The sequence below is a fragment of the Neopsephotus bourkii genome, unplaced genomic scaffold, assembly GCF_033783945.1.
Source record: "Neopsephotus bourkii isolate Nb327-2 ecotype Australia unplaced genomic scaffold, CSIRO-AGI_Nbou_v1 NB_1792, whole genome shotgun sequence".
Taxonomy (NCBI): Eukaryota; Metazoa; Chordata; class Aves; order Psittaciformes; family Psittacidae; genus Neopsephotus; species Neopsephotus bourkii.
In genome coordinates, this window is record NW_026902266.1 from 7,915,031 (window position 1) to 7,933,229 (window position 18,199).

The 18,199-nt window shown below is 44.8% G+C and overlaps 1 protein-coding gene across 1 annotated transcript in view; it reads left to right on the forward strand.

The window, feature by feature from the left end:
• The first annotated feature begins 7,653 nt into the window (after positions 1-7,653).
• The window catches only part of LOC133226581 (serum amyloid A protein), a 66,013-nt gene continuing 55,467 nt past the window's right edge, over positions 7,654-18,199 (forward strand). The window contains exon 1 of the mRNA XM_061380265.1: positions 7,654-7,664. The gene's annotated coding sequence lies outside the window, so the exon portion shown is untranslated. The remainder of the gene's footprint in view (positions 7,665-18,199) is intronic.

Consider the following 18,199-nt stretch of genomic DNA (forward strand, 5'->3'; position numbering starts at 1 on the left):
GAAGCAAGATGAAGTTTAAATTGCAGTTCCACAAACTTAGCAATAGAATGAAGTAGGCAACCAGCTGCTTTCATTTCAGTGCCCACATTTGGTTCACACCTGAGGCTGTTTAAAAGAGCTGCAGCTGTGCTGGTGCAACCCTAAGATAGCAGTCCTGAGGGGTGACTTTGGCTTGCGTTACAGGGTTGAGCTTTCCCGCTGTTCTCAGGTGGGAAAAGTAGATTGGCTGTTTCTGCACAAGGTAGTCTTTTAGGTCTTTGTGGTGGTTGTTGGCAGCTTTGTGGGTGAGCACAGAGCCCTTGCAAGTGGGGAGTGGGCACACAAGACTCTGAAAGGCAGGTGCTCTACTGAGAGGTTACCAGGCAGAGATTTTAAATACTGTTTATATCATATGTACTGCCATCAGTATGTACTGCTGGGGTGGACATGGAGCTGTCTCCCAGGGGAAAGCTGTTGTTGCCTTATTTCTTAGAAACTTCTACTCCCTAGGCTTTTTAATTTTGTTCTGTTTAATTTTATTTTATAAGCAGACGGTAGCTAAAGGGAAAAAAAAAAGAAAAAGAAGATAGCTGTCATTTCCCTAAGGACTAAATTCTCCTAACTTGGACTTTTAGGGATGTATGCCATCATCTAGATGTGTTGTAGCTGTGTATTAGCTGGCCACTGTGGGTGTTCAGTGGCTTGCACTTTGCCCAGGCTTGTGGGCTGCTGCTGAAGACCTCATCCTCCTTACAGCAAAGTTAAATACGGGCCCTGAGGTCACATGCAGGCTCAAATCATGGCTTGGTAAGAAGAGGAGGGTGATTGCCCATCCTTTTCAAGAAAGATTTTTCTCTTTTTGGTGTTCTTAATTTTCTTCCATTATGCTTTTAATTTTAAGTATCTGTGTTTCTTAATTTAAATGTGATATGCTGCACCATGACTCAGTATCAAAGATCTGAACTCTGGCAGTGATTCCAAAGGAAAATAGAAGTGCAGCCTGCATTGCTAACATGCAGTAGTCTTTTGACTCAGCCTCCATATGCAGCCAAAGTGAAATCATTCATATACTTCATGCAGCTACCAAGCTGAATATGTGTGTTGGGAGCACAGCTTCACAGCACAGGCACTGTAAAAACACACAGCAGTTCTCCTCAGCAAAGAGTCATGAGCTAAAGAGGCAGAACAAACCAGGGAAATGAAAAGTGGAAGCAGAGTAAGGCAAAATGATTGCCAAATATGGTGGTCTTAGTGCACTCTGTTTTTCAAGAATATTACACAAATACTGACATTTATCTCTATCAATTCAGGTTTTTTTACTTCCACTCTAATTTTAAATAGAGAATGAACAGGTGCTACTTGCCTATGAACTGCCAATGAATTGTTTTCATAGTGCTATGTTAAATGTGGAGTTTCTGGCTTGTGGAACCTATGTTCCTGTATTTGGATTGAATTGCACAAATGTTTAGCAAACATTTGCAGGGCATGGCCGCATTGTTTTGCAAACTATGGTGAGTCTTGTCTAAGAAGGTGGATGTTACCAAAGGGAACAAGCACCTGACTTTGAGCTCCTATGGGGGGAATCCCAATACTTGCAGAATCTGATTCTTTAGCCTTACAATAGGAGGAACAGCATGCCTGTGTCCTGGGTGGTAAGTGCAAGGTATGTCTTTTTTCTTTGGCTATCTTCAACCTTGTGTTGTTTTTCTCATAACTCGATCTAGGCACATTTATATCCCTAGACCCTATGCAGCTCTGTCCTTAAGGGGCAGTATCTCAGTGCAGGTACCCCTTTAAAACATGGCAGTATGATGAAAACATGAGGTGCTGGGAAAATGTCATGGATTCTGTATGTGCATGTGCACATATGTGCACAAGAGCTGGATTTCCAGAGACTGGCTCTCCTGAGCTTTTCATCTCCATATATTTTCTGTATCGTTTTTCCTAGTTGTACATCACTTCTGCTTTGTACATTCTATAGTCAATGTAGGGCTTAGTGTTTATAGATCTTTTAATTAATTAAAATATTAATATTTACTGCTGTGATGTCTGAAGGGAAAAGATAGTAGCATGCTTTAGCTTTTGCTCACTGTATGAGGGTGAACAATTTTGGAGTTGCAACAGGGCTGCTCAGTGCCCTTGGTCTGTGTTAACTCCTTCCCAGGTAACAAGCCTTCTGGGGTGGTGGGGCTCACCCATCGCATCACTCTTGGCCTCTAGACTGAAATGTTTGCAGATAGGGTGGTGCCAATTTGGTGAAAGAATGTCAGTGTTGGGATTTACGAGACCCATTACAGAGCAGAGCTCAGGTCTTTGAGTGTCAGGATGTAACATGGTGTGTTTGCTTGTCCAGGCAGAAGGAGCTAGGTCTGTTACTTTTTTTAGGGAGTACTGTTCTCTGTGTGTGTGTTTAGCTATGAACTCAGTGTTTCTTCATTTTTCATCTCTGTGCTTCCAGAGTAGCACAATGAAGAAAATAAATCTGTTTCACTTTGAAGCTTCTAGAGCTATGTAGTATTTCTGTCTCCAGGTTTGGTCTTAAGAAGTGAGGGCAATTGAAGGCTGAAGGTATCAATAAACTTTGGAAAGTTCTGGATTAAGGGTATTTTCATACTATTTTCCTGTTTGTATAGGTTTAGCCATAATGTTGGAACATACTGATTTCTTGGGTAATAATCTTAGCCTTGCATTCCCTTTTAAAATACGGTCCTTTGCAACAACAGCATCTGAAGATTTGGAGTCAATAGGGTGTTAGGTTACAGAGAGAATTACAATAATAACAATAAACCCCTCTGCAACATTTCATATCTCTTAGGCAAAGTTTACTTGAAGGCCAGTCAGTTCAGTGCATGGGCTCTGTAAGAGTTCTTAGGTATGTAAGAGCAGACAAAAATAGCTCCTTGGAATGTCATGCATCTTTTCTACATGCAGATAGCTTTGCATTTCTGACCTGAAACATCTGTGTCTTGTGGTAAGCAAGCAAGAATGAATGGAAAGAAAATAGAATAACAAAAATGAACTTGGAGGGTAGCCAGAGCCTGTGTAACATGTTCCTCATTCACGTGAGCCTGTATGAACTGCTGCCAGCCAGAGATTTTTCTGTACATGCAATGGAGAAAGCTTGCATTAACTCCTAAACCATGCTTCAAAGTCAGCTTAGCCAAATAAAGACTGAATTCAAACTGTCAATAGATGAACAATGGCAGGAGGCACCCTTACGTTTTAAAATGGAGCCACAGGCTCACATTCAAATGATTTTAAGCTACTGGCTGGCTCTGGAGCCTAAAAGACATTTCAGCTTGTCAGACTGAATGTTCTCTTTCTCTTGATATCTGCATGCTGAGATGGAGTTTATGAGAAGCTTTTATAGCAAATGCCAAAGTCAGAGTCACCGCAGAACACTTTTAGTATTGAATAGGCAACAGCTAATGTAAGAGGAAAAGGCTCTGTGTTTCTCTGCCGATTAATCTTCCCCCTCCCCCCGCCCCTTCCTGCCCAAATCCCCTTGGTTAATCAGGTTATGTTTGCCCTATTTCTCTCAGGGAGTACACAGAATGCAGCGCTGCTAGAAGTGGAGGAAGGGAAGGAAGAGAAGGGCATGCTGAAAGGAAGAGTGGTTTGAGGATGCTTCAGAAATAAACGCTTTGCTTTGGCAGGGTTCCTGAGATCACAGCAGGATGCCTTCGGGCTGTGAGATGTCTCTGTGACCTGTCAAACTTGCTGACATGCAAGATCTTGCATCCCAGGCCATGTGTCGGAGGACAGTGAGGGAAGCTTGCCTGTGTGCACTCAAACTGGAGGCACTGCTGGTCTCTGTGGCCAACAGCTCCCTCCCTGAACACCTACTCAGTGACCTGTTTCAGCCAAGAGACCCCAGGAGGGAGAAACTGATGTCCCACTGTCTGCCTGACATTGACTGAAGTGCAGTGCTTAATTCGGGGGGGGGGTGTGGTGTGATGTGTGTGCTAAGTATGCATGTACATACAGAGCTGTTACGTGCTGCATGCTTCTGTGTAGTCATACAGCTTTTAATTCTCACTGCACTATTCCTCTTGGACATACTGCCACAAGCCACAGAAAAATAGCACAGATGGACCTGCTGAAGTAAAATGCAGTTATGAGAAGCAGTTAGCCAGCACACACACAGACAGCACCGCTGACTTAGGTGCTGGTGAGTCTAAAGTTTCCTTTAAGTGTGGTGATCCTGGAATTTAGCTCTGAATGTACAGAGATTTGGGGGGTAGGTCACATGGGTGCATGTCTTGGAAATGCTCTTACCTCCAATTGCAATGGGCAATACCAGACAAGGAGACTGAGGTCCAGAGCTCTTTTGTGACCAGTTTCTAAACCCAAAGCTTGCAGCTGAAACTATTCCTGAAATGTGAAAAACTGATGGTTCTGAGATCTGTGTGTGGGATTGCTTAGGAGAATAGGTAAGTCTTGATGGGAGAATTAAGGGCAGTGATTTGGGTGATTTTTGGAAATGTGGCCAGTAATTCAGTAGGATGTAGACCTGCAGGTCTGCGTCTGCATTCTGTCTTTTGGAGTTGAATTTATCCAAAAGCTCCAAACCAAACCTTTCTAGGCCAAATCATGAAGCTGCAGGGAGTTTATATGTAACCTTGCTTCTTTAATATTCTAATTCTGGCCCAGGATCAATTGCATGTCAGCCTCTGCTTGCACTTCCATTTTGCCAGGAAGTGCCAAGCCACACAAGCATTGTCTAATTGTGCCAGATTCTTCACTTGAATCATGGTCCTTTGGCACAAATGTATGAGAAGAGATTTTTAGCAGCCCTCTTTAACAGCATGGATCAGAAACATTCTTGTAGCTCAAAGCCAGGTGAATGCTAAGACATTCTTCAAATAGTGTAAGCACCAGCAAATGCAAACCTGAGCTAGCAAATCCCACAGGATGACATGATTTTACACGTTCTCCAGCACAAAGCAGGGCTAACTTGGGTGGCTGCAGACTCCTGTTTCCACAAGAATGAAGGCAGGCAGGAAATAAACCACCAGGAAGCGTTCCTGGGCAGGAGAGAGCTGTGTAACAAGCCCTGGGCTGCTGCAGAGCCAGGCCTTGCAGGTGCCTACAAGCCAAGTGAGAACAAGGCATCGGGATCCCACTGTGCAGTGCTGGCTGGCAAGCATGTGTTTTGGAACATGTCCAGAATTTGCTGATGCCCCAAGACAGTGCTGGATATTTGCTGGCTGGTGCTGTATGATACAGCAACTTTGCTGTGCTTGGGCCTCCTCTGTACAATCCTTTGTAGCAGTAAAGAGCAGGAAGGCTGCTGTTTGATTTAACTGCAGTATGAGGGGGTGGGGTGTCTGGCCACAGCATCTCCCTGCCCTGCAAGAGTGACAGCTGATTGTGTGTGTGTGAGGAAGTAAGGGGGGAGAGCTGAGCTGCATGATGAGTGGCTTTGGTTCAAATCTGTGCTTAGGTAGGAGTCTGCTGTGCCAGCCTCTGCGTGGGAGTGTTGTTGGAGCAGGTGGTTAGCAGCCCTGTTGATGCAGGGTTAGCTGGCTTGTGGGGAGCTGCCAGCTCTGTGCAGGAAGGAGGGCATGCTGCTTTGGAGGAGGAGAATGGTGCATGATGAGGAAGCTTGGAGCCTTACACAAACACACAGGAGTCTGTCTGACTTTAAGGTTGAGCAACACCATGATCCAAAGAGCAGATCTCATAAAGTGCAGGTTAACAGGAGGCTTTTACTATGCCTCTCTGACACTGCCAGTAAAATGCTGTCAGTTGTACAAATATATACAAAAATATCTTCTCCCCAACCTCCCCCAAACTATGCTTAGGTGCCCAGAGTTATGTGGCTGGCTTAAAAATTCTGACTCATAGAATCACAGAATAGTTTGGATTAGAATTTGCCATCTGTTGCGCTTCTAATTGTCTTCCTGTCTTCCAAAACCTCAATTCCTGTTTTCAGGCTTCTTTTTTTATATGTTTGTTAACAGTCTGTGACTCCAGAAAGTGGAGCTTTAAGGAGAACTGCAGTGATTGCTCAGATCTAGTAGCACTGACAGGAAGCTGAGAGGCAAAGACCTGAGCTGAGAAGGTGGGCCAGGAGGCAAGACTGAAACAGTGGCTCCATTGTTTGGCTTTTGCTGTGGCTGGTGGATATGGCTGCATGTCCCAGGGCATTGTGTATTACAAATACATGGCTCTTGGTGTGCACAGCAATCAAATCACGAGGTAGTCACTGGGCCAGTGGGAGAGGCATGCAGGCAGTGGAGGGTGTTAAAAAAAAAATAAAAAATCAACACTCCAGATTTTCAAGTTCAGAACTCTGCTCCTATCATCTGTTTTTAGGTGGGAAAGAAATAAGAAGCTGAGAGATGAAGAATCTTGAGAATATCTGCCTCAGCTTTAATTGCTGATAATGATTTGGATAGGGCCAGTAGCTGTACTGACCTCTCCCAGACAGTTAAGTTTTAACCAGTGAAGACATCAGCATCTGATGCATTGAAGATCTGATTCTGCAGAAAGCAGTGGTACAAAACGCTCATTAAAGTCAGGGACTTAAAAAGAAGATAATCTTTAAAAACACTGATATGACAGCATGGGATCTACATAGGGTCTTGACTGACAGAAATTGGACAGTTCTAATCTAAAATCTCTCCTCCTTTCCCATGCTGTTCTGCTGAACATATGACATGGAATCTGGGGAGTGAGGCATGAAATATTAGGATTTTAAAATGTAACGTATTAATGTCTCAGTTCTTGTGTGCAGTTTGAGGTATCCTACACAGATCAGGTTCTTGGAAGTTGGATACTTCATGGCTAGAGAGCTTGTACTTCCTCTAAATACAGCCTTTTTAAGCTGTTGCACAGTGTTTCTTTGAAATTTATTGTCCCTGGGTTGACTTAATCTGTCTGGAAACCTTGAGCAGAGGAATGAACTGTTTATTTCATATGTAATTTTTAACATAGGGGTGTGATAAAGTTGTTAGATGCCTAATACTAGCTTATACATTAAACAGTTTTTTGCATTTCTAGTACTTAAGGATGCAAGTGGCTAGCTTGTGCTAAAGCAGCTGTGAGAAATTATTCATGTGCTAAGTAGAGGCAGATTGCTTTTCATATGATTTGTATCCTTTTGAGAATCCAGCACCTTCTAGTTTCTCCGGAACAAGCATAATATTTGCAATCTCCTTTGATAAAGAAATGTGAAAAAGAAAACTCTTTTTCTAGAATGTATGGATGACCTGCCCAGGTTACCTGCAAATACCTGTAATCTCAGCCTTGTGCAGGGACTAAACAAGTCATTAAAGATCTGCTGTAAAAATGGTTGTGCAAGACCTTTCATAGGGAAATTAATTTGAACTTTGTACTGACACCGTTTCCTGATTCTATATAACTTGCTAATTATTACATGCAAATAAATAGAGGAGAGGAAAAAAAGGACATACCCCAAAGTAAGGTCAACCACTGGACCCTGGACTGCTTGTTGTAGTGGCTGCAAACATGCAAATAATATTTCAGGGTTAAAGATTTGCCTTCGCAATTCTCCTGTGAACTGCATATGCCTAACGAGCCTGAGGAGAAGCTCAGAAAGGTTACCAGTCATGTAGCAGTGGCACTGCCATTAGAACTCCTTCCCTAGCCAACCAAGAGAAGTCACTCTATGGATTCATCCTCTGGAAGAGTTGAATCTAGTCTCTTCTTTTGCAGTGGTTTTCACCCTTAGAGGTGCATGTGTGGATCTGTGCACTGCAAATAGAAGACAGCTTGCATTACCTGAGACTTGCACATCTGTCACAAATATTCTGTAGACCTTCAGCGGTCACAGACAAGATTCCTCTGCACCTGATGTTTGTATCTTCTGTGAGAGTAAGACAGAGCCCAGCGCTGACGAGCTGAAGTTGGTCTTTGTCAGTATCCTTTGTACTTCTCATCTTATCCACTCCATCTGCTATTGGGTATCCTTAAGTATGATGTTGGAATTCAGCAACAAGTTAAGAAAAAGTAGCAAATCCCTCTGGGACATCTTGCTGAAAAACAAACCTCTGCCAGTGACCTAGATCAAGTTAAGTTTTGAATTATTTAGTTTCCATCTTGTAGATAATGCAGAAAACTTGTGTTTGGAAGAAATCTCTCAACTTCAGGTTGAATTAGGCAATCTCTCTCTGCTTTAGAAATTTTGTTGCTGACTAGGGACAGCTGAAGGACTGTCTTTGACCATTGGTACTGCTTTTTGATTACATAAACGTTCTTAATAGTTGATAGTTATGGGAAATAACATATCTGAAATGTTGAACCTGCTTGTTTTTTTCCTCATGTTGTTGTTTGGCAGATGCAGATTCCAAAAGAGCTGTACAAGTTGGCTGTGCTGCTGGCAAGGCTTGGGCTCTATACTACCCAGTTAGGCTCTTGCCAAGTCAAGTCAGTAAAAGGGACAGTCTCAGGGCTGGATTTTTAAAGAACCAATAAGTATTTTAATTCTGCTCCATTCAGTGAGATTTAGATGCACAAATACTTGGTTATAAACCGTAGCAGGTAGGTGGGGGAGCTGCACACAGAGCTTGTCTCTGCTCTCTGTGGTGCTCTTTGGACATGCCATATGGCTCTTGACTGCCACCATGATCTATAGGCCTCCTGAAAAGCATGTGCTGCTGCAGCACGGCATTTCTTTACTCCTAGTCCTTTATAAAGGATGGACCTGTCATTTTGTTAGTGAACTGAAAATGGGTAATATGAAATATTTGTAGAGTTTATTAACGTTACTACAGCTTCCTGGTGCTGCTATAGCAGCAAATTCAGGCAGGAGATTGCCTTCTTGCTGCTGGGAAGAGAAAGCTGAGCAGTGAAGCCTTGGAGTTTGGAGCTGGGCTTTTGATTTGAGCTGATCCTTTAAATGAATTAGAGACATTTCTTGGTTTGGCAGTAGTGCTTGGCATTGAGATTTGCACAGGACTGTGACTAGCTGTGTCTGCATTAAGAAGCTGTGTGCAATAAATGGGGTCAAGCAATTGATACTAAGGACCAGGCATCCCTTTAATATGTGTGATGGAGGTTTTACTTCTGGCTAACTCTATTCTAGCCCTGTGGATTGGCACTCACTAGTGACTGGAGTTCATCTCTAGTTTATTGTCAGACAAGGGAAATCTGTTTGCATGCTCTGAGATGGCCTTGTGATCTGAACCAAAGCTCATAACCAGGAACACTTGAGAGGCTTTGCTTTAAGAGTTTGTTTGTGATGTGAATAAAATGCTAATATGGCTTCCCCCAGTACCCAGGGCTCCAAGCTGTGTTGTGTAACCCAGCAATGTGTGCTTGAGGGCCGTCTAATTATAGCACCAGATTCTGGTTTCAAATAACTTGATACTTATTATTTAAAAGGGGGTATGTTTAGGGGAGAGTAATAATGAAATAATGTAACTTTAACTTGGGCAGTAGCATGAGTGCTGAAGCCACAGAGCTGCCTCACTGGCAGGCTGGCTGTGTAAGCCTGTGCACTGATGTGGCAGCACTTCTTGCTGCACTGCGCCATCATTGTCTACGCAGGAAGTGGAGCAGTGTTGCATAAGGGGAAGAGACAGCTGTGAGTCAGGGCTGAGGAGGGAGGCGTTCCTGCAGGGATAGAGCACAAAATGTCAACGCTTGAATGTGCAGTGTCTGGGCATGGCCGTGCTGTGTGCTGTAGGATTGAACAGGAGTCTGACTAGGACAGAAACAAACTTATTTTTGTGAGCTTCCCCCCCCTCATTTCTGTGAGTTTTTCTATGGTAGAAAAAGCATTGGGTAGCCTTCATGTAGGAGACATGAAGCATGTTGCTTCTACCATCCCAGAAGATGCATTTTAACCATGGATTGAACCAAATTGACAGGAAATCAAGACTATATTGTAACATAGAGCTGCTCTGTCTGGTGCTTCTTCTAGTGGAAGATTTCCTGATCATGGTCAGGTTTATTATCATTGAGTGCCACTCTTAACACTTCTGTGGATAAAGATTGCTTTGCACAAGGGGACAAGGCAGAGCCCTCACACCTGCTGGCAGGGACCTGTTTCTGGATGCTTGACACCAGCTGCAGCCTGTGTCTTGAGGAGAGCATCAAGGCTCCAAAGCCACCCTTGCTGGAGCCAAATCCAAACTCAGTCTGCAAAGGGCACTGTTAAGTGCTGCTGTGCCTCACTGCTGCAGCTCCCCCAGGAGTAGGGGCTGTGGATGTGAGTGCCTGCTCCGCAGAACTCTGGCTGCACCCTGCGGAGATGCAGGCAGGGGACTGCATGTCAAGTCAGGGCTGCTTGCTCTTGATGCTTGCTCTTGCTGCTTGCGTGCCAGTCTCCCTATGAATATGCTATTTCTGAATGTAGGACACTGCTTCATAAGCCTGTGTCATTCTTCGCTTGGGTACAGCAAACAGCTGCAGGGTGGAGGGGCCTGCTTTTGTACTCAGATGGCATGGTGTGGTAACCTTCCCCAGAAGTAGCTCTGCACAGTGAGAGGTTTTTTTTCTGGCTGATCTCAAATGTGATCAGTTATTGATCCCATGGAACCTGGACTGTGTGTTTAAGTTAGCTCTGCTTCCAACACAGGCAGCAGAGAAACTAGCTGTCTCTTCTGTGGCTCCTCCTAGGCTCTGTATGTCAAGACAAAGAGCCCAGGATATGGAGTCTCAGGGCTGACAATGCTTTGTCCCAGCTCTCTCCCAGCTTGGGCACAACAGGGAGCTCTCAGGGTAGGGTCCTGTGCTGGGCAATGTTGGAAAGTGGCCTCAGAACCAGGCTGCCAACATTTAATGGGTGGAGTTAGGGATCAAGACCGTGCTCTGCCAACCATTGCTGCCAAGGCGCTACCTGGCCTCATGGTTCTCCCTCATAGCCCCGTGGCTGTGTTCCCATCACAGCCCCATGAAAGGCAGTTGTGATGGGGGAGCAGAGAGGAGACAGAGCAGCTGTTTCCCTTTGTCTGCTGGCAGAGCAGAGTAAGAACTAGATGTCACTAACTAGATGACTGTCATGGTCATGACTTTCATCAGGAGAGAGAGATCAGCACCAAGGAAACTGCTGGCAATCTCTGACTGCTTTCCATCCAAGAAGTACCTTTGGCTGACTGTGACCTGGGGATCATTCTAGAACTAAATGGGGTTTGACTGTCTTCTATGGTATAAGGTCTAGAAATTGTGACATGAAGTGTTTGGTGTATGGGGGAGAATGATGAAGAGGAGGGTTTCCCACCCTCATTTCCCCCAGGAAAAAAAGTTACCCCTGGGAGAAATCTCCTTCCTTGGGAAAAACTAATCTTAAATCCCTGGATAGAGATCCCCAATACTGTAGCTTAACAGGGCCTCATTTAAGGAGTGGATCAAAGCTTTGACAGCTGCTTCCTATTCTGGTTTATTGTCACCTGAGCATGTTTCTCACAAAATCCAGTAGTAATTCCTGTGTCTTTGGACTTTTGTATGTTTGCTTCTGTTAAGATAAGATTGAGGAGCTGTGCCCAAGGGAGTGGCAAGCCATGAAGAAAATCACTTCCATTTCTGCAGCTCCCAGGATTCCTTCCCATCCATGACTGAGGTCCCTAAAGAAGCACTCTATCTGCTGTAGAACAGCGCAAACCAGTTTGGGAGCTAGTGACAGAATTTTACATGGGAAAAAGTGGCATTTTGGTGAACTTGAGTAAGCTAGAGTGCTGGAGAGAAGAAGATCTGAGCTCTCCTGAGATTTCAGTAGTTCCAAGAATGCTTTTGATCAATATAAATTCTAAATTATGGGAGGACCCCTACTTGAAGTGTATTTGGAGTCCAACCAAGATTTTTCCCTCCTGTCCCTTTTTTGAGGGACTTCTATCTTTCCCCATAACTGCCCCTTGCTGTCCACATCTGTCCCATGCAGAATGGTGCCATGATCAGCTCCTTAGCATGCAAAACCTAGAGACCCCCTTTCCTCAAGTAGAAGAGGTGTCAGTGAGATAGACAAGGCTTGGGCGTCTGAGCGAGTTCATTTCTTATGGGTGGGCTTTATCAGGCCTTCTTAGTTTGGTAGTTGGCGTTTGCTGTGACTCCTTGAATTACCAATGACATCTCTGTCATCTTAATTCCACCATTTCCAACCAGTGATTTGTCACCTTGTCTTCCAATTACAGCAATTGGTGTGTTTGGTACCATGCTCACCTTAACAGCACCAACCACACTCCTCAAATTCTTGTCTGGAATTGTGGCAGGGTGTGCATGAGCACAAGCCAGGTTTTATGGGGTGATTCGGTCACCTGAAGGTTAGGAAAGCAGAAAGCCTTTGAGGGTGTAATTTTCTGAGCTCAGCAGGGCTTCAGAGCAAAAGGAAGCTTTCTGCTTTTGGTGCCATATCTCCACACAGAACTTGTTGAGGTCTGTGCTGTACTGTTGTAAACCATTGCTGGCTTTCATAGCAATGTCCTTTGTGTGGCATGCTGCTGCAGAACAGGGTGCTTGGTGCTTACCTGCTGTGCTGTTCTGGCTGTGCAGTCTTTGCCGCTGCTTGGTGCACACCTGGCATAACCACGCAGCCTGATGCTAGCAGTGTCCTTCCTTGGCCCTTGCTGCTGAGATTTCACTTGATCAGCTCGTGGCTGGGAGGGGAGTGGAGCATGATGCCTCGCAGGTAGCAGGTGGGGATGCTGTGTCAGACTCAGGGGTTGTCAGTCAGGAAGCACGTGGCTTTACATCTTAGTGCTTATTTCCTTAATGTGCTATCTGCAGAAGTAGGGCAAAGGTGGAAACTGGGGAGTGCTTACAGGGAAGTGGTTACTCTAGCGCTATTGTATCCAAGTTGTCAATTCTGATCATGGGACATGCTATATATCAAATAAAGCTGTTATGAATCCTCTCTTATCTGGATCAGCCCATCAGCTGCCAGTGTAGAGCCTGCAGGTTAGGTCAGGAAGTGAACGTGCTGCTGTGTATCATGTGACAGGCTGGAAGTCCCACCTGAGGCCAATGCTCCTTGTGTAATACCTCAAATGAGGCAACTCCTGCCCCATAAAGTCTCCTCATCTCTGGTCAGTTCCCAAAGTGTTTGTGTCTTGTCTTTTTAGCAGAAGCTTAAGCTTGGGTATGCTCAAGTCCTTCCCTTTTTTCTCTGCACTTTGTAGTCAGGATCTTGTTGGGATGATGGCAGACTGGTAGTTGTGGGGTAGAAAAGGGAGGATGAAAGTGTTGGCAAGAGCAGAACAACAGTTTCCCTTATGGTTTAGGGAATGAAATGCACAGCTGTGGATGCATGTAGCTTGTGTTTGCAGCCAAGTCCTGGGGAGGTTATACTGAAGGAATCTGGGATTCCCAGGCTACAAGGTGCTTGGGCATGGTGTCAAAGTGTGGTGATGACAGTGTTGTGCCACAGAGGGGGTTAGCAAGCACAAAGGGCAGGCACTTGCTCGAGGAGGGTGGCTCATGGGTGTGGCAGTTGTCAGCAGTGCTTGAAGATGCTTAAGTGCAGTAATGGTAATAAAGGGCTGGTTTGCCATGTGCTTGTGAATATATTTGGGTTGGAAGGGGATGGAGTGTGGCTGTGAGGATGCTGGATGCTGATGCTTTGGAGAACAAAATTGTGTCCAGGTTTAGCTGGTGTTTGAGGTGGGGGGATGCTGCCTTTCAAAGCTTCAGGTATAATTTGCGAGTGCTGTGGGTGAGATCATAAAGTAACCCCTTTGAGGGGATCCTACCAGGCCCAGAGGATAGCATTTGTGTATATCCAGGACACTTTTTTCGTAAGGGTATGCTGGCAGATAGATTGCCTTTACAGGGATGAAGGATGTGTGGACTTCTGTGGGGAAGGAAGACCAGAGGGCTGTCAGGTTTTGGAGGGGATGGAGACGTTCATTGTGTGTGAAACACAGCAGCTGAGGGCATGTGGACTGGGAACACGCCAGGAAGGAGCCCCAGCCTCGGCTGTGAGGCTGTCTGCCATGTCACTGTTGTGGCACTCTGCCACCCGGCTGTGATCCTACAGCTGCCTAGAGGGCAGAATAAAGGTGAGCTGGCATTGCGTGGCCTGGCGAGAAGCAGGGTGCAAACGCCCTGACCTCCCCCTGTGGGTGAGCTGGGGCTGCCTGCGACGTGCTTGCCCTCCCCGGCTGGACAGACAGACGGCGGCGTCTGGGCTCTGACCCCTGCCCTCTAGCGGCCACTGTGCTCCAGCCAGGCTGCTCCTTGTCAGACCAGCCGCTCCGGCTGCGTCTCGCACCTTTCGGTCTTGCCTCTTCCACGGCAGACAGTTTAAAAGAGCCCGGATATGTTATCCTCTAGGATGTTACCGAGGACAGTGGTGAATTCTCTTGCTCTCACTGTTACAGAGAAGGACTTGGATATCTATTCGGGAGATGTGATGTGTCCAGAGATAGCTGAGGGGAAATGCAATGTCTTGATAAAGATCCAGGGGGTTAGGCTAGGTAATATAAGAGCTCCCTAGGCTTTAAACTCTACCGCAGGAGCACATCTGACACTGGTTATCAGGGCTTATGGAGGATCAGTGTTACATCACCAGTGATGCCTGATCGCTGTTCAAACTGAAGTTGCTGTGTGTTGTTTGGATTGATCTCCAGTTCTTGCTGCAAGGTAAAGAAGAGCTTGGAGACACACTGGAAGCGTGCTGCAGTGCAAAGGTTCCAAAGCCACTTAGTACACTGCCTGCAGATAGCAGGGATGCTTGGGTAGGCTTTTCTCCTTAAGAAAGGGAAACAGGATGGACAGTGGAAAACTGAATCGTAAGCTTTCTTGTCACTGCTTAAACAAGTGACTTTCTGGGTAAAGCAGTTGTTCAATAGCAGTTTCAGTGAGGATAATGTAAGCTTCCTAGCTAATAACAGTACCCCATCATAGAAGTTGTAAGGATTTAGTTACAGTATAAATAATGGAGAAAAAACTTTTAGCCACAAAAAAGCATCTTAAAGGGGTAGTGGGGAAAGTCTACTCATCTGGGAAAGTGCAGGCTCTTGTAGTGGGTGGAGTCCCTCAGGGACTGGTGCTGGGACCGGTCTTGTTCAACATCTTTGTCGCTGACATGGACAGTGGGATTGAGTGCGCCCTCAGCAGGTTTGCCGATGACACCAAGCTGTGTGGTTCGGATGATACGCTGAAGGGAAGGGGATGCCATCCAGAAGGACCATGATATGCTTGAGAGGGGCCAGTGCCAACCTCATGAAGTTCAACCAAGCTGAGTGCAAGGTCCTGCACCTGGGTCGTGACAATCCCAGGCACAGCTACAGGTTGGGCAGAGAAGAGATTCAGAGAAGCCCTGCAGAAAAGGACTTGGCAGTATTGGGTTGATGAGAAACTGAACATGAGCTGGCAGTGTGCACTTGCTGCCCAGAAAGCCAACCATATCCTGGGCTTCATCAAAAGGAGTGTGATCAGCAGGTCGAAGGAGGTGATCTTGCCCCTCTGCTTTGCTCTTGTGAGACCTCACTTGGGAGTATTGTGTGCAGTTCTGGTGTCTTCAACATAAGAAGGACATAGAACTGTTAGAACAAGTCCAGAGGAGGGCCACGAGGATGATCAGGGGACTGGAGCACCTCCCATATGGACAGGCTGAGAAAGCTGGGGCTGTTCAGCCTGGAGAAGTCTGTGTGGAGACCTCATAGCAGCCTTCCAGTATCTGAAGGGGGCATATAGGGATGCTGGGGAGGGACTCTTCATTAGGGACTGTAGTGACAGGACAAGGGGTAATGGGTTAAAACTTAACCAGGGGAAGTTTAGATTGGATATAAGGAGGAAGCTCTTTACTGTGAGAGTGGTGAGGCACTGGAATGGGTTGCCCAAGGAAGTTGTGAATGCTCCATCCCTGGTGGTGTTCAAGGCCAGGTTGGACAGAGCCTTGGGTGACATGGTTTAGTGTGAGGTGTCCCTGCCCATGGCAGGGGGGTCGGATGTAGATGATCTTAAGGTCCTTTCCAACCCTAACTATTCTATTATTCTACCTAGTCTAGAGATCTACTCTGTGAGCATGGAAGAAATTACTGGCAGGAATGGCTCCAGTGAAAGATGTCACTTTCTGTCCTTGAATGGGATACAGCTCTTGTTGAGAGAGAAATAGCCCAGCCTTTTTTGTGGTGCATCTAGGAATTTTAATCTGCTGAAATTTACAGGCTATGGGTAGGCTGAGCCAGACTGGTCTTAGTATCTGCTTTAAGTCATCCTTTCTCCATTACTAGCAAGGCTTGGATCTGAGTGGCTGACAAAGGAGACTGTACAGCTCTCCTGAACCAACAGCTGCTCGATCAATATATGGAATAAGCAGGGTACTAATCCCTTGAGACTTAAACTCGTGTGATCAGGAGCAGGACAGTAGCACTTGTAATGGTGTAGATTCCCTATGCAGCAGAAAAAAATCTCAACCCCTAAAAATGAAATAATTTGACAGTAACTGTATTGTAGCCCTCTTGCTCCTGACCTTTTCTACCAGCATGAAGAGATAGCTGAGCTAGTGCTATACCCAGCACTCTCAATTTAGACCTGAATGGAGCTCGTTTGGGGTTTAATTGAACATGAGAAAACACAGCCTAAACATTAGAGAAGACTTCACTTCAGAATTCAGTAGGGTTTATTCTACAAATCTTAGATCAATGCCAATGATACAAGTTTTATGAATTCTCATTAAAAATACAAGTCAGTATAAAGATTCCAATAGTAATATAATGCATGATGATTCAGTTTCAAAACTTAAGGAATGAATCTGGGTTTTGGACCATGCTACAGAAAAGGGGAACACAATGTAGAAGAATATTTAGTTTACCTCCTTTACTTTAGGAGGGGCCTGTGCCTTATTGCCACAATACCTGAAAAAGCAATATGAAGTGCATAGCAGCCTTGCCTATGGAGTCTCTAGGCAAAACTGTTGAATTTAGTATCAGTCCTCTTCCTTCCCCCCAGTTCTGTTAATTAAGGTCCTTTTTGATAGCCTGATATCGCTATAACTTAAAGCTATTGCAACACCATCCCCCATAATGATTATAAACAGTCCTTTGAACTATAAAATGCTCCTGTGATGCACTGAACCACTTCCACTGTGCCAACCATCTTGCCCAGTCTTTCCAGGAACACTAAATACTGATTCAGATTAAAGGTGAATATTCAAAACCCTCCTGTCCATGATTTTTTTCTTTTAACTTAAGTCTCAGTACAGTCTCATACTCAAAATGTGTTGTTCATAGCTTCAGGCACAGTTACAACATAAATCAGATGTATTTTCTTGAACCTAGCCCTCTGATATCACGAAAGGTGTTACAGCTTTCACTGAACACTTGAAATTTGGCCACAGAATTGCTAGATCAAGTGCTTTGGATTGGGGGAGAACAAAACTACCCTTTCTTTCTGGGAGCTGCCTGCACTTACAAGAGGATTAGGCTTAATGAAGCCATACCCTAAACCTAAGTTTTAGAGAAACAGTTTATCACAAGAGGTAACTCTTGACAAGATATACACCTCATCCCCCAATTGCTGTACATACATCTGTTTATTCCTAATGACACTTTCACCCTGTCAAAAATAACTCTTGTTGAGCTCAGTCATTTCTGGCAGCAGAACCACATTAACATCACAGAGCAGGTATCACGTATCTATCTGCAGAAGCAGACAGGAAAACTAGGCTTAACAATATGCATTACATTTCCAAACAGAATTTTGAGGCAGACAGTGACATTTACTGAAACTCAGCTTTTACCAAAATATTAGCATAATACAAAAATAATAATTAAAAGTTAAAAGCAGCTGCTTCTTCCACGCACCAGTTAAAGAAAAAAAACAACCCTCTTGCATAAATGGAGCAGCAGCACAGAACAAGCACAGACTTGGCTATACAAATACATCTTCTGTAGGAATTTCCAAGTTATCCACCCAACATCACAATATCATGTTTCAGCTTCATACCAATGGTGGCAAAATCTAATATTAAAGCCATCATGCAGGCTAAGGGGAATTTCTTCTGCCGTGCTGAACACTGCTGTGCTTGCTTTGAATACATACTCTCACTCTGATTTGTCTTTGTAGTAAAAGCATCTTATACTTGGTAACAGTCACATTTAGTCAGAAGTAAAAAAATTCTGTAGCCCATACTGGGCTTTAGTACAGTCAAGATGACAATAAAATACAAGGATGTCATTAAACTGCATATATTATAGGTAAAGGGTTCACTTTGCATTTAAGTCACATTTAATACAAGACATGTTGTATTATGTATGTCACATCATGTGAACTGATTCTTTTTGGAACAAAGTATGGCACAGATTCCCAGTAT